This window comes from Clarias gariepinus, chromosome 5 (genome assembly GCF_024256425.1).
Source record: "Clarias gariepinus isolate MV-2021 ecotype Netherlands chromosome 5, CGAR_prim_01v2, whole genome shotgun sequence".
Classification (NCBI taxonomy): domain Eukaryota; kingdom Metazoa; phylum Chordata; class Actinopteri; order Siluriformes; family Clariidae; genus Clarias; species Clarias gariepinus.
Genome location: NC_071104.1, coordinates 25,779,633 through 25,795,888, shown reverse-complemented (window position 1 = coordinate 25,795,888; position 16,256 = coordinate 25,779,633). Strand labels below are relative to the sequence as shown.

The window sequence follows — 16,256 nt, the reverse complement described above, 5'->3', positions numbered from 1 at the left end:
ATTTCAGCTTTGTCAAACAGGTAACAAACAATTTTTTTTATTAATTAAAAGTTTGATCTTTTATTTTAATACATTCAGTTAAATATGTCAGACCTTTTTATGCTTTGTATAAGTGATATTTTCTGTAAAGGATTACTGCATTGAGAATAAAGTGTATACTGCTGACATTACAATTTAAACAAATTATAACATAATTTTCATTAAAATAATAACGAACCTTATTTTCCTGAATTACTTTTATAACAATACTCACATTTTAGTCTAGTTTTGTGACAAAAGTTAAATTACAAATGTAAGAAATATTTTAAATATTATATTTTACACATGCCTAATATTAAATACATAATGTAACCTTAAACATTAAAATGATTAAAAAGCAAATGAACCACAGCACAAGCCTATTGATAACGCAACCTGAGACTTTCAATAAGTGTAATTTCTTAATGTTCTCCAGCAGATGGCAGCATTTGACAGTTTAGTTAGAAAGTTCGATTTGATCGCTATATTTAGAAACGTAGGTCTAAGCATCTGTATATTACACGTTATATAGATTTTATATGGTATTTTGTGACATAAAATAACTTTCTATTGTACATTGTCTGGTAGAGTTTGTGGGAACAGAATTATTTCCGAGGAGGCAACTCACACTGCCCTCTTTGAGACCACAGGTTGATCTCTACTAAACCTGGCCAAAGTTACCGACTTGAAATCACCAACAGAGGGCGCACTTCATGTTCATGTGCGTACATACAGTCCCAGAGACGTGACAGACAGGGATGTAATGTGTATAGTCATAACCAGAACATCTGACTACAAAAAGCAACAAGTAATATCATATTCAACATATAGGGGGAATTCTTTAAAACCGTAGGTTTGTGCACGGGGACTTATACAGTACGTTACTGCACAGACGAAATCTTTCTTCGTATATCTCAGTGGAGATGAAATCAGAGCACAGCGACATCCATGATAGAGTACAGTGTCTCTGGAGCACATAGGGTTAAGGGCCCTGCACAAGGGCCCAACAACAGCAACCTGGAGGAAGCTGGGGCTCAAACTGCTGCCCTTCTAATCAGCAACTCCATGCCTTAACCTTCTCCGCTACCACTGCCAAAAAAAGGGGAACACTTCACAGATTTGTATGACATCTTTATGTTGGGGCCATTCAAATCTTCTCTCTATTGATCCAGTGATATTTTTCCCCTTGAAACAAGGATAAGGGAATAGGATAAAATCAGTAACTACCCCATTTTCAGTAGGGGTTCAAATCTGGACCCTCAAATTCAAATTTAAATTTTATTTGTCACATACACAGTCATACACAGTACAAAATGTAGTGAAATGCTTATACGACTGCCAGTGACCTTAAAAGAGAATTAAAGCTTATAATAAGAAATAAATATGAATAAAAGAAATACGATTGAAAAATTAAATTGAACTAGGAAAGATAGAATTAAAAATAGAAATATGCTGTACATAAAAATAGAAATATACTGTACAAATTGAAATATACTGTACTGTACAATAACATTTAAGAAATTCAGAAATTTTGATATTTTGGAAGAAAGATGGTGTGCAAATATGCATAGAACAAAGTGTCTTTGTGCAAAGGTTATTAAAGTGTCTTTGTGCAATGGCCCAGGATGTAAACGTAAACATGTAGTGTAGGTGTGCGTGGAATTGTCCATGGATGTAAAAAGATTGATTGATTGATTGATTGTGAAAAGATTGTGTTGGTTCTGCATAGTGGTGTGGTTGAGAGACCTTATCGCCTGCGGGAAGAAGCTCCTCCTCAGTCTCTCTGTGTTGGCCTTCAGGGAGCGAAATCGCTTGCCAGACCGAAACAGAGTAAACATTCCATTGTTGGGGTGGCAGAGGTCCTTCACGATCTTCCTGATATTGTCATTGCAAAAACAATACTTTAATTAGGACCCAAGCATTTAATATTAGGGATCTTAACATGCTCAAAAACTCATGAAAATTGGCAGACATGTTGGAGTCTGCTGCCATTAGGATCCCTAAGAGGAGCCCTCACGCAATGCTTTGCTGCATAGCTAATACACACTTGCACATATGGACACGAATTGGTACACATTTAGAGCTCACTGAGCCAAACAACTTTCGCTGTCTTAAACGTACACTGAAAAGTGATTGATAACTTTCTGTGTGACATTATTTTGGGTGGCATTATATTCAGTGACACGTTCAGTGACATCACATTGAGTAACATCAGTGTGATGCTTTTTTCCAGCATCTGCGGCCTATTCTACACATGTTTATCACAAATGTTAACATTCATACACACATACACATGCACAAACACACTCGTACTTTATATCACACATACACACACACCACACATTACAGATGACAGAGACTCATACAACACACACACAAACTTGCAAAAACCTACAGTAGACTGACCCACCCACACGTTTCTCTTTCACACAGACAAACACTAACGCTCACATGTCACACACACACACACGCATACACACACTAATGCACTCAACTAATATTTAGGGCCCAAACTGACATCTGCCCTACAGTATATAGTGTATGACATGTGCAAATTGTGCAGTACACTCAGACGGCGATGGCTTTTTGCAGGTCTAAACATGGTTAAAAGATAAACAGGTTGTGTGGTGTGTCTGGGAGCAATGTCGCAAGGTGCTTGGGCCCGCTCATCGTTGCTTGCAAATATATTTGTTTTTTAAATCGTTCTGTGTTGACTTGGATCTATTCTTATTCCCTTATTCAAAGTTGTGATCAATTCTGATCCTCCACGCAACCAGCATTTGCCTGAAATATCTTCCTTTCCCATACACTCAGCCTAAGGATTATTAGGAACACCTGTTCAATTTCTCATTAATGCAATTATCTAATCAACCAATCACATGGCAGTTGCTTCAATGCATTTGGGGGTGTGGTCCTGGTCAAGACAATCTCCTGAACTCCAAACTGAATGTCAGAATGGGAAAGAAAGGTGATTTAAGCAATTTTGAGCGTGGCATGGTTGTTGGTGCCAGACCGACCGGTCTGAGTATTTCACAATCTGCTCAGTTAACTGGGATTTTCACGCACAACCATTTCTAGGGTTTACAAAGAATGGTGTGAAAAGGGAAAAACATCCAGTATGAGAATGGGCCGACTGATTCAAACTGATAGAAGAGCAACTTTGACTGAAATAAAGACTCGTTACAACCAAGGTATGCAGCAAAGCATTTGTGAAGCCCCAACAAGCACAACCTTGAGGCGGATGGGCTACAACAGCAGAAGACCCCACTGGGTACCACTCATCTCCACTACAAATAGGAAAAAGAGGCTAAATTGGACAGTTGAAGACTGGAAATATGTTGGCTGGTCTGATGAGTCTCGATTTCTGTTGAGAGATTCAATGGAGTCAGAATTTGGCGTAAACAGAATGAGAACATGGATCCATCATGTCTTGTTACCACTGTGCAGGCTGCTGGTGGTGGTGTAATGGTGTGGGGGATGTTTTCTTGGCACACTTTAGGCCCCTTAGTGCCAATTGGGCATTGTTTAAATGCCACGGGCTACCTGAGTATTGTTTCTGACCATGTCCATCCCTTTATGACCACCATGTACCCATCCTCTGATGGCTACTTCCAGCAGGATAATGCACCATGTCACAAAGCTTAAATCATTTCAAATTGGTTTCTTGAACATGACAATGAGTTACTAAAATGTACTGAAATGGCCCCCCACAGTCACCAAATCTCAACCCAATAGAGCATCTTTGGGATGTGGTGGAACGGGAGCTTCGTGCCCTGGATGTGCATCCCACAAATCTCCATCAACTGCAAGATGATATCCTATCAATATGGGCCAACTTTTCTAAAGATTGCTTTCAGCACCTTGTTGAATCAATGTCACGTAGAAATAAGGCAGTTCTGAAGGCGAAAGGGGGTCAAACACCGTATTAGTATGGTGTTCCTAATAATCCTTTAGGTGAGTGTATATTTGGATGCCATCGACTTTACAAATACCACTAAATCACCCGCCAAAAAGGGCATTAATTATCATGTTTTAGAGGGGCAGTGGTGGCTCAGAGGGCTAAGGCACTAAGTTACTGATCGGAAGATCTGTACCAGTGGTACCAGGTTGCCACTGTTGGGCCCTTGAGCAAGGCCCTTAACCCTAACTGCTCCAGGGGCGCCGTATCATATGGCTGACTCTGTCCTCTGACCCCAGTTACACTGGGATATGCGAAGAAGGAATTTTACTGTGTTGTAATGTATATGTGACAAATAAAGGCTTAACTTATCAGGGGAATTGAGTGATTTTCCTTTGTATGCAGTATTCTTTTTTTCAGAAATGTGAGACCTTTTGTTATAGCCCAAATTGTATTTATTTTATTTTAACTGATGATGAAATTATACTATCCATTACCTGGTATATGCAGTTTAGGATCCATGTGTCTGCTTTTTGTTCCCTGTGTTTCCCATGCTAAGAGATGATGGAGTTCTCCTATTCATGTGGGTGAAAACCAGAATTTTCAAAGAAAAAATACACAAACACCATGCATACTAGTGAGATTCGAACCTCCAACCCAGGAGTCATGGTGGAGTTCCTAGTGATATTGAAGAATAACAACAATAGTTTAATATTACAATACAACAATAGTCTTAGGTTTTTCTCCCTGCCTCAAGAAACAGACAGTGCAAGCGATTAAATGTTCCTTAGGTGTGACTGGGTGTAAATAAAGTTCTGTGATGGGCTAGCATCCCTTTAAAGGGGATGACCTAGTGTTCCCAGGATAGGCTCAAGATCCACCACAACTCAGACCAGTATGAAAGGGTTTTTGAAAATGAATAAAAAATAAAAAAAAAGTGTCTTAGTGGTTAGCACTGTGGCCTTGCACATCCAAGTCTGTGTGTGTGGAGTTTGCATGTTTTTTCCTGTGCTTGGTGGGTTTCCTCTGGGTACTCCGGTTTCCTCCGACACTCCAAAGACATGCGTAGTAATTCCGAAATTGCCCATGGTGTATGAATGTTGAAAAATGGGAGTAAATAGTACAATGGTTACCACTGGCCTCCAAAATTTTCACTTCATTACACAAATGTCACTGCAGAACAGGCCATCTTGTAGAGAATAATTACCCTGCCCTGGATACACATTTTCAGTGCATATGAGTTGCCAGAGTGATAGGAATGAAATATCACAATCTGGCAACATGTACTCTTACGCGTTCCAAGCAGGCGACCCGCCAATCCGTGCGGTGATTGGTGGAACTTAGTCACGTGGCCGGCGAAGCTGTCAGCGCTGCCCTGCCTGCACCATTGTTTGCCCGTCCGCCAGAACAGCGCTTGTGTTGGTCAATGCGTCTGTGAGCGGGCGCCGAGTGCCGGCTGAATAAAAGCCTCACCGCTATAACAGTGTCGCTGCCTGCATGATATGCGACCCTTAAGCGATATTCCAGCTACCGCGTGTATAATAGAAGAAGCTGCTCCATCCGTCGCTGCTGTCAGGTTTCTTTTTGGATCTCATGAAAATGAATGGTAAGTGCACGACATTTCATTGTCAGCATCATGGGGTAATGAATGTATGGAAGTGGGAATATTCCCCTGATTAGTCCAAGAATTTTGGTAAAATTTTCAATTGTGCTTAGGTGTGTTCTGTAGACCTGATCTGATGACTCTTAAACCCAATGCAGCAAGTCATTAGAGAAGGTTTAATAGCCCAGAGAGGGAACTAATTAGATCATAAGAGTACAGTAATCTTTAATTGATTGAAATATATCAAGGAAAATAATTCTAATCTTTGCATATGTATATCCTCTTCCATGTGCACTGTGATAATGCACTAATGATAATTCTGTATATTCTGTTCTTGTGTAGCCTGTGTGTGTGTGTGTGTGTGTGTGTGTGTGTTTTATTTAAGGGACAAAATTCTGGATAATTAATGAAACACAGACAATAGGATGCTGCCCTTTTTTCCACTCTAATAACATGTAGCCTACTATACATAATAGTGAGTGATTCTCATTGTGAGAATAGGCAGCTGTGTCAGGCAGAGCTCTGCCTCTTAGTCCAGTCCCATGGGAATCGCTCTCTCTCTCCTGTAATGAGGGAGCATTCACAAGGCCCACGCAGAAGCTCAGGCTGACACTCTACACAGTGCTGTTACCCATCATAAAAGCCCTTGATCATAAATATGTTCTGCTGAGATAATAAAAACTAGACTGCATTAGATGATACAGTATGTGCTGAATTTATACACGTGGCAATATGACTGTAAGAAATGTACCTGGTTTAGCAAGGTCTGGAGGACACATACTGTTAGCTTATATATTCCATATACTACTATAATATAGACAAAATAGAGTACAATGGGGAAAAAAGAGAGCACAGGTAGAAGAGGTAAAGAGATGTGTCACAAACTGTGATGGGGATGTAAATTTGTGATACCATGCATCATGAATTTCCCCCAACCTTCCCACTTTGTGATTTATATATAATTAAGAATTCATTTTTGTTTGTGTTTTTTTTTTTTTTTTTTTTTTACAGAAAATTGAAGTAACATATCCTTCTTTTAAGGTAAGAATCTGTCCTATTAGATTTTATGTGTTTTTGTAATATTAAGTATTTTTGTCAATATTATAAATATTAACTTGGCCTTATTAGAGTCTGATTCTTGCCTTGAATTTATGATTTAGCTATTCACAACTGTTATGACTGTAATTAAAGCCCCCCTGTGATTTCTCAATGGTGTTCAGTCTTTGAAAGACATTTGCATTTTAGTAACTGTTGTTTCAGAAATAATGTCTCTTTGACTCATGTTCATCACTCGACTGAATGGGTTCTCATCTGTCAATACAGATAATTGCCCAGCATCTGAAACCGGGCCTCATATAGCTGATCATTCTTTTACCATTCATTTAGCTTGAGACTGCATTTGTCATTAAAAGGAAAGCTGATCTGATGGGTATTAGTGCTTTCTCTTCAGCAGATTGGTTTAGATCCTTAGTGGCTTTCCTCAATGATGGATTGCCATTAATAGGTTTAAAGGGCAGTCCTGGGTATGATACTAGCTTTTGTCATTAGGCTGATTGCTCTTACTTACCAGTATGAGATATAGACTTTTCAGCCACTATTTCTATTGGGCCAACCTTTTTTTTTGTACCTTTTCTGTGTTCCTTTTTTTCCTCAACAGCTTAGTCCTTCATTTTCATGTCCTGTAGGTAAATGTAATTGTACATACTTAAGATCTGTTTTTTCCTTAATGAATGTACTGCTGGAATTACTACAACTCCGTGTAGACATTAATTGGTTATATTTGTCTTGTACAATTCTTCATGATTTACACATTGCTCCCAGAGCCTCAACTGCCTCTACTTTTTCACTGCATAGTGTCTGCTCTTATCTTTTTAAACACATTTTAGGATTTATTTGGTTCTATTTATTACTCTTAATGATATTTATTGCTCAACTGCTCCAATTCAGGAAGCAAGTATAATCAATAAGATAAGATTTATACACTCAGTGTAAGTACATATTCAATATGATTAATTTTTTACTTATTTCAGGTGAAACATAATAGTATCAGTGTCAACAGTTTTTTAAAATAATAATAATGAATGATATTGACAAACATCAGTACATGTCAATTGGTATGATCGTGTTGTAGTCTGTATTCTGAGAAAAAGCTTTTTTTTGTTGTTTTTTTTTTTTTTCAGTGGTCAGGTCAGCAGTGGAGGTTATTTTATATTATCTAATGTTATAATGTGCTTTGCGGTTAGCCAGAACAGAGGATCCGTAATATATAACTGACAGCAAAATGTGAAATCCTGCTTTCTGCGGCCATAATTAAATCAAATTCAGTGTAAACTGTTTAACGTGGTGCCAGTTGTCTGTAGGTAAGAGGGAGACAGCGGGTCTGAATGTGGCACTGTGCCTCATTATCTGCTTCCATTGTTACTCCTCCACCAGTCTCTTTTTCCCTTTAGCAAGGAATCAGCTGAGTGCGGCAATGCTTCCCAGCATGCACACACACATTCACACATATGCACAAATGCTCACACTGTGCAGGAAAAAAGGCAGGGATACTAATGCAGAGGTGTATATTTATGTGCGTGTGTGTAATTATATATTATATGACAAGACACATACTCAGAGGCACAGGTTTATTTCCACACCTCATGTCTCTTTCTCCCTCTCTCTCTTCCTATGACTGTAGTTACCTGCCTAATTTATTATCATTCGTAATAAGAATTACTAAACCTAAATATTAAGTAAGACATTTAAGATCATTCAAGTGACAGACACTGTTACCAATGTCATTTTTTTTCCTATTTTTAAAGTTCTGTCAGTTGAATATGTTGTCTAAATATTGAGTCACATAGAGCACACACTCACGTACAATGATTATAGTGCAATGAGTAGTACTGCACACTGTAGTGAACCATAGTACTGTAACTTGCATATGACTATATTGCTGCTTTGATGTAATATAAGATGTGCTGTAAAAAGTCAGAATTTGTGGTTTGTCCTAGACAAGGAAAGTCAGAGAAAGAGATCAGTGACTGCTTTATTGGCAGAAACGGTCAACTTGCTTTGGAAAAATGCCCTGTGCCCTGTGCCATGCCTACAGGCCTTCAGGAGGAAGAGAAAGGTGGTGGCCAAAACAAAGGATGCAATAATGTGTTTTTAATTTAAGGAACAAAAGACTCCTAAGGGATTAGAACAAAAGCTTTTTATCAGTGTGACAAGTTCAACAATGTTTTATGGACCAAGACATTCAGTTTTAATATGCATAGGTTTTTGGTTAATTTTTAGGGAAATAGAATATCTATTTTGTAGTAAATGTAAAATGCAGTATAAACAATTATTTCTACACAGTTCATTCCGTTTCTTTGAAGACTTGTCATTCAGCATTTTATTTCAGTGTCATGTTTGTTGTATAACTCATTCATATGAATACTGAAACTTGCTTACCTTTGCATATAGTACTGTGAAGAATTTGTGCCTGCCTTTGTTAATGTGATACTGCAGTCAAATCTAGTCTTGATGAAGGAACACAGGCATTCAACCGCCCCACTTTGTGTAAAACAAAAGGACTCTTAGAGCTCAATTAGAGACTATGGGGGGGTTTGATGTGCCCTGTTGGCTTCCTTTCGTTGTCTCTGTGTCAGGCTCATATCTTAAGCATCTTGCCCGTTGAAGTGGTTGCCATGACGCTTGTTCGGCATGTTTATATGTGCAGCAAGGAGAGCACATGTTGTTCAAATATTTCAATCTCAGCCTCTCTTCTTACGGTATAAGATATGAATATGATTTACCTGGCACTACTAATGCCAAAGGAATTGTAGTGTTTAATGGCAAAGAAATTGTAGTGTTTAATATAATGTGATTGGCTGAGGACTTAGATGCTGTGAATGTAGCATTAAATACTATCTGATGGTTGCATTTAATTCCTTTTTTGCATTAGAGAGTCATGCATTTGGTATTTTGTTGCAGCTCTAACCACATCCTGCAGGACACTTCAAATTTTTAGTCCCAGTGTCATTTTTTTAATTTAAAGCACCAGAGGTCCTCTTAAAAAATGTTTTCCTGAAATGAGTATGCCAGTAAGAGATTTACTACTGAACAGATGTTTTCATAAACAGGAAACATCTCGATGCCTCATCACCTCTCACCCTGTCTGCAGTTAATTACACTACTCTACAGTAAATCAGTGCATTGAAATTCAATAGTGCTTTACAGAAGGCCATCATCATTAAAGGTGTGAGAATGTGTCTTTTAAAAAGCAGGCTAATAGACGGACATCACAGAAGCTGTCATAACACCGTAACAGTCAGAATTTAGTTTTTAAGACGTTAGAGTTTCTGTTTCTGAAAAAATTACAGACATGATTACAATGTCAATATATATTGTTTTTTTATTGACTGAATATCAAGCCTGGCAGCACACGAAAAAAGAGCTCTGCCAATCCATTTATAAAATGTCTTGTAAATGTAATCTCATGCAACATGCTGCTTTTGATGAAAATGTAAATGTAACAGGATTACGACACCTAAAAGAAACTCAAGCTATATTTAATCATGGCCTTGGACCAGGTTTATATGACTTTTTTTTCCTTCGCTACATTTTAGACCTTCAAAGTTTTTACAGTAAATGTTTCATATTTGTTTTCTTGACAATGAGTTCCATTTTGTGAACCAATTTATCATTTTGCATTTTTCAATGACATCTATACATGAATAATGAAATAAACCCTACATTTTGGGTTTTGCAGATTTCTCATTTTAGGTATCTTTTATTTTTATTCCTTTATTCATTTTTAAAAAATGCATATTAAGTGTTATAAATGACCAGTTAAATGTATTAGTGTGACATACATTAGTAATGCTTAGTAATAGTTTTCATTAGAGCTATCAGCTACTTTTATCTATTAACTACTTCAGAGCCAATCACTACGTATCAACTGCATTTTTAGCTAGACTGAAAGCATGTTGTGAAAGCAGATCCTGTAAATGCTTCATATCAGCGATGTAGTGTGTGACAGTATTCTAATCAAAAGCACTATTTTTTGAAGGCAGTACGAATTCCATAGACATATTTTTTCAACACAAAAGGAACAGAAAGAGAACAAGGGGAAGGACAGTCCATTTAGTGTTGCCTTTCAATATCAAGCTAAATATGAACATGAGCAGAAGCTGAGTGAACAAAAGGCAACGTGACTTGGTTTTTTTTTTTTTTTCAGCCGCATTTGTATGTTTTCTTTTTTTTAAATATACATTTGTATGTTCTTTAGATTTTAATGTTCCCAAATGAGGAATTTAATCCAAAGTCATTACACCTATGGGGACAATTTACTTAAAATAATGTTGTTCTATATTGTTCTTTTCAGATTATTCAGTGCCTGCTTTCTCTCCCTCTCTATCTCTTCTCTCACATATTGCTATGGCAACCAATTTTAATGTGTTTAAAATAACTGGATGGGGAGACAGTTGCCATATGTTTATATATTCCAGACCATATTAAGATGGACAATTTGAAGTAGTATGGGTGTAAATAAATTGTGAATTACTACGTAACTAATTGGTGCAGTCTACCATAACTCTTCTGATGTGTTACTTATTTTAATCTGACAGATAATTTGTTGATTTGTCTAATTGGATATTCTGCCTTATTCAATATTAAGAATGAAATCAGTGTTTGAATAACATTAAAGCATTAGTTTACAGCGTAGGTGTTTTGCAGGAGCGAGTGTGTGCAGTGCCAGTAATCGTGTGGGTCTGTCTGTCTGTGTGCGCTGCAGCTCTTAAGTGTTTTGGACTGAGGTTAACTAAGGTCAACTTGGCCGTCCAGGGAACATTGGAATATGGATGTGTTTTTCAAATGCTGACATTTCTGTAATAGATAAATGGTCCGATGCTAAGGGCTTGTTCCAGCATGTATTATGACACCCAATCACTGAAGACTGAACAGTAGCAAATCAGGCTACCAATTAGTGATGCTAACAGAGCATGCCAGTATTCAGAAATACTGAATTTAAAGAGTGATTAGAAAGCCATTCTGTGCACATCTGTACATGTGTCTTCTCAGTATGACACTAACTAATTAATTCACTATCATCATATCAGTAGTAAATATCCTGTATGTCAGATTTTGCAAGCAAACAATAAACTGCAGTAGTATACTGATTCAGTTATTAGATTAGATTAGATTAGATTAGATTAGATTAGATTCAACTTTATTGTCATTGAGCAAAGTACAAGAACAAAGGCAATAAAATGCATTATACTGTACATCTGTAGACAGGATGTCTATATAGGAAAAATATGAATGGTAATCTTAAAGGTAATAACTGTGTATTGTACTCAGACACTAGCATCACTATTCAGGATTTAATTATAATAATATTAGTTGTTTCAGAATTGCATAAAAATAATAGAAGGATGTATCCTGTTAAAATTGTTTGCATTGTAAGCATGTACTTGTATTATTTCTCTGTCCCACACTGATTGTTTGGCATGAATGGCAGTTTAGTCATCTTTTAGTGACACTCACTCAGCCTACACATGCACTCATCTAATTTTAGACTGCGCACACACCCTGGCTGTCAGGTAACTGCCAGTCACTGACGGGTACCACACCTGGCACTGCTTCAGTCATTTACAGCCTTACTCAGCTTCAAATTACAACCACATCATTAGACTCACTTGACTGCAGCAGTTAATTCAAATGTGATGTTAAGAATTTTAAGATAATTGTCACTTTCATGATCAAAGATGTTTGTTTTTTTTATTTAAAAGAAATGTCTGAAGCGACTCCTGTCAAAGGAGAAGTATATAGGTTTTTTCCCTCCTTTTTTTTCAGAATATTTGATCCATATTGATATTCGTTTTCACAATGTTATTAAATCCAATCCAAAGAGATGTTTAAAATGTATAATTATTTTTCACAATTAACACAAACAAGATTAGCTTCATAGATCATCTCTGACAACAGCCCTCTGCGGTTTAAATTTGAAAATGTTATCAGCTCTCAGTGAGAAAGTGAATTAATAATGTGTGTGCCTGTGCAGACCCAGACAACCCCAGCCTCCCAGCGCTTGGATTAAAGATGAAAGCATTGTTCACTATGTGAGGTGTTCACTATGTGAGTCTCTGTCTACTCAGAGCTTCAGCTTCTTCTAAGTTTTTATTATTTTTTTTCCTCTTGGCATGGGAAAAATGCAGACATAAATAAAAAATATTTTTATGAATTATTCAGGGGTGTCTTATGATTGACATGAGGGTGAAAGTACCTGATTATGCCACAAAAGTATGTGAGAGGAATAAAATTTGGAGCAGAATTGATACAGTCGGGATTTACAACTCCAGAACGAAGTGAAGGAATGTGGTTTTTTTTTTTTTTTTGTCTTGCTGTCTAATTTGTGTGCATTGACCTTAGCCTTGCCGGTGCTGTCCACAAAAAGAAACTTTTCCAAATATTTGAGGAATGTCTACATTCTGATCATGGTATGCAAAAAGACATTTTATGCTCCAATAAACCCAATTTTAAAATGATCTGAAAAGTTGTCAGCACCCAAATAGTAGGTCTGCACGATTAGATCCTAAAATCACATTGCGATTATTTTGACATGCTGTGATTACAAATTATATTGCATTATATAACTATTAAATGTACCATTTTGTATTCCAACATTTTTATCAAGACTAACACCAAATAGTTGGACAAATTAACTCATTAAGAGGATGATTGTCAATATTTATCTAAAAGTTAAAAAAACTTAAATTATTGACAAGCTGCTGATAAATTCCTGAATGTGTATATTACCTGTAATACATTGCTGCCTTTATTTATTTTTTTTTCCATTAAATAATTGCATATGTCCATAGTGCCATTTAAATTTTTACGAGATTAATTTTGCAGCACTGCCAAGTAACATTATATGACATAGTATACTATAATATGTCAAGAACCTTCCAGCAGCTTTGAATGGATGTCACATTATGCTTACTCAAAGGAGCTTTAAATAGATTTTCGCTTATCCCATACCAATTTCTTTAATTCGTTACTCCAGTCCAGTCATTAGCATACGAGGACCTGATAACACTCAATGTTTGCACTTCGCTAGTGGTGCATATTTTAATGTCCTTCTTAATTTATGCGCTAACACAAGCCATGATGAGAGGAGCAGCCTCTGTGCATGGCATTTATTTCTATTAAGAGTTCAAGGTTCTGTGTAACACGAGGAAAGTCTGCAGGCCACCTTAATAAACACAACGCACGATACAACCAGTTTGAGATTCTGTCTGTCACTGTAAAGCTGAACCTGTTCACATGCACAAGGCTGATGGAGGAATGGTGCTTTTTTTTCCCTCTCTTCATTGTTCTGGGTGGAGGATGAGGAGATCAATGCTGGGCTCTAGCTGCAGCAGTCTGCTCCGTGTGCAGGATACTGAACAGCAGCCAGCTCTGTCTCGCTCTTTTCATGTGTGTGTGTGTGTGTGTGTGTGTGTGTGTCTATGTTGATGACTAATGCCTTGCCTTGGGCAGCAGCAAGTTAACAAATGTACAGAGCTGGAATGAAGCCTCATTTCCATAAAGCAGTGAGTGTAGTACATTTGCTTAAATGGGCTCCTTTGTCCTTAATTGGCTCGTATATTTTTGCTTGTTGCTCCCAAAAAGGACAAGTTCTGTAGTCTTACAGTTTTGTGTTATTATTGTGCAAGATAGTCATTTTTGTAAGTATTCTAAGTGATACATTTTGTTTAATGAATGCTGTGATTAGGAAGATTTAATGTGTGAGCTTTTTGTCTTTCTAAACAATGAGCAGTAATGTGTTTTTGTATAAATTGAAATTCATACTGATTTACAGGCCCACAAGTCATAGGTTAATTGAGCATTCATGGTAAATAAGACAAGACTAAGTAACTCAGTAATGTGTCATAATTAAATTTTTATTTCACTTGTTTTCATCCTGTGTATGCATACATGTGTGTTTTCTGCATTTGTAAAGAATGCGATAAAATACATATCCACAGAACAGAGTATGCAATATATGTACTCCTCCTTGTTTCCAGGTTTATCACTAATTGAATATTAATAGACGGTACACAGTAAAATCACTTCGAAAAGCACAAAACCTAAAAACGTGATTTGAAACAACAGGTAGATTTGTGTTTAGACAATTTCTGCGACTCATCAGAAGAACTGAGCATCAGTGGACCAGCTAGTTAAAATTGATACTTTGATAATTAACTTTGATAATTAAATTAAACTTTGATACTAAAATCAGACTTATAGTTAGATAAAGCTTGTTTATGAGCAGAACTTAGACCTACTAGGTTGTTAGCTAATCGTCTGGCTAACTGAGCTAATACCTATGAAAAACAAAATACTTTATTGATCTCCAAGGGAAACTAGCTTGTAGGGATGTGAACCACCAGGAACCTCAGGATATAATATTTTCTGTATATATTCATAGATTCTGCTTTAAAATTATTGATCTGATTACTGGCAAGGTCAAGTAGTTTGCAGGGCATTACAAATTTAAATTTAATTTTTTTAAAGAACAAATTATTTACCTACACCACTCCTTCCTTAGGACATAAAGCAGCTTCTAAACACTACACTAAAAGAGTAAGCCATGACCTTTAAAAAAAAATCCTGCCTTGGTGTTTTTCATGAAGCAGACCCCATGTACAGTACAGTCAACACTTTCTAAATCTAATGTCAAACATGTCATATATCATCACTGCATTTATGGCCTTTTGGAGCCCTTTAGTACGTTGCAGAATCCAGCAGAGAGAGATCTTTAGATATACTGTATAATCATTACAGTATACAGTTTTGTAGGTTACATGGATCTGCAGAGAGACATCTTTTTTCACCTGGAACTCACCAAAGGCTCTTACAAGGTTGCTATTTAATGGTGTTACTGGTTGTGTGTGTGTGTGTGTGTGTGTGTGTGTGTGTGTGTGTGTGATTTAAGAGGTTGAACACAATCTGGACTTCTACCACACTGCTTTTGAGGTGTTAGTGGCTTTTTACTCCTCTCTTTGTAAGCTCCATTTTCACTGTCTGTCTGTGCTGCATCAACAGTGGGCCGAGACAGCCGCTCCATTGACGTATGATGCTTCGAAAAAACTTGCATAGCCATAAGCGTAGAATAATGTTTGTGTTGTGCTGTACAACAGTAAAAACACTAACATTGTAGAGATGAGGTAGGACATATTGAGCTTTAGCTAAATCTGGCAGACCAAATGTTCTTCTACTGTGTTCCTTTACTTGCCTGCTGTCTGTTCTCTCTCTCTCTCTCTCTCTCTCTCTCGTTCTCTGTGTGGACACAGTGAGGCTGTGTTCATGCTGTACTGTGCAGTTGACTTGTCTTAGCTAGTTTGTAGACTGCAGAGAAGAGGGCTGAGAAGGTCACCCTGGCCTCTTGGCTAAACTGACTTCTGCTTTCAAAGTGATGGCTTCAAAGTTTTTGTCATCTATCTAAACATAAGAAAGGGTTTTATCTGTACATTGGTCAGAACTCGATCTTTTAATGATATATTTACATTTTATACATTGGAGGACTCGAACCCCAAATTTTGTGTCTATATGTGTGGTTGTCAGTATGTCTGTCCAGGCAGATTTTGTTACAGCATCACACAGAACCGGCTGGACGGAATTTAATGAACCTTTTCCAGTCCTTCGGTATTTGCCTAAAGTTAAACCTGCACCATTAACTTTATCAAAATGTTGGGCAGGAGGGAAGTTATGAGCAGATATGTG

General features: G+C 37.2%; 1 protein-coding gene and 1 non-coding gene across 2 annotated transcripts in view; one reads left to right on the top strand and one right to left on the bottom strand.

The window, feature by feature from the left end:
* Nucleotides 1-1,113: 1,113 nt before the first annotated feature.
* On the bottom strand, nt 1,114-1,216 carry LOC128524895 (U6 spliceosomal RNA). Its single transcript, XR_008360722.1, has one exon. It is a non-coding gene; the product is annotated as a U6 spliceosomal RNA (small nuclear RNA).
* A 4,115-nt stretch (nt 1,217-5,331) lies between these two features.
* csrnp3 (cysteine-serine-rich nuclear protein 3) overlaps nt 5,332-16,256 on the top strand; it is a 33,468-nt gene continuing 22,543 nt past the window's right edge. Inside the window, exons 1-2 of the mRNA XM_053495916.1 lie at nt 5,332-5,522; nt 6,531-6,560. The gene's annotated coding sequence lies outside the window, so the exon portion shown is untranslated. The remainder of the gene's footprint in view (nt 5,523-6,530; nt 6,561-16,256) is intronic.